The sequence below is a fragment of the Suncus etruscus genome, chromosome 9, assembly GCF_024139225.1.
Source record: "Suncus etruscus isolate mSunEtr1 chromosome 9, mSunEtr1.pri.cur, whole genome shotgun sequence".
Lineage (NCBI taxonomy): Eukaryota > Metazoa > Chordata > Mammalia > Eulipotyphla > Soricidae > Suncus > Suncus etruscus.
The window spans coordinates 7347036-7347762 of record NC_064856.1 but is presented as its reverse complement, the minus strand read 5'-3'; the positions used below and the strand labels follow the sequence as shown (position 1 = coordinate 7347762).

At 43.3% G+C, this 727-nt stretch overlaps 1 non-coding gene across 1 annotated transcript; it reads right to left on the bottom strand.

Annotated features, from left to right (window-relative positions):
• Positions 1–264: 264 nt before the first annotated feature.
• Positions 265–462, bottom strand: LOC126019551 (U2 spliceosomal RNA). The gene has a single exon (XR_007499211.1). It is a non-coding gene; the product is annotated as a U2 spliceosomal RNA (small nuclear RNA).
• Between the last annotated feature and the right edge of the window lie 265 nt (positions 463–727).

The window sequence follows — 727 nt, the reverse complement described above, 5'->3', positions numbered from 1 at the left end:
AATTACATGTGACAGTGTCTATAAGAACTCTGTACACTTTACTGAATGTTTTTCTGTCAACCTAAAATTTGATTTTTTTTTTTTGTAAGAGGGATAAACCTTTCCCAGAAATACTAGAATACCAGGTAGATGCAGAATGTATTGTGGACAGAGAAAGCTCCCAATTCAAATCTCTCCTTTAAAAATCTATTTGGGGCCAGTGAGGTGGTGCCGGAGGTAAGGTGTTTGCCTTGCAAGAGCTAGCCAAGGATTCCCTGGCGTCCCATATGGTCCCCGAAAGCCAGGGGCAATTTCTGAGCACTTAGCCAGGAGTAACCCATAAGCATCAAACGGGTGTGGCCCAAACAAAACAAAACAAAAAAATCTATTTAATGTGTTGTCCTCAGATAGAGAATTTAGCAGATACCAAACTGATAAGATCAGCTACAACGCTTGACCTTAACTAAAAGGCCAAAGAATGATCTAAAACTTTTTAAAAGTCTGTTTTGGGGCAAGGTACAATGAGCAGGGTTCTTGCCTTGCAGACGGCTGCCCTGGATTTGATCCCCAGCACCTCGTATGGTCCCCTGAAAATAACCAGCTGTGATCCCTAAACACAGAACCAAGAATAAATCCTAAACACCTCCATGTGTGGGCTGCCCAAAGTCCTTTATTATGGGGCTAACCAGACAGTCCAGTGAGTAGAATACTTGTCTTGCATGCAGCCAGCCCCAGAAAGCCCCCCAAG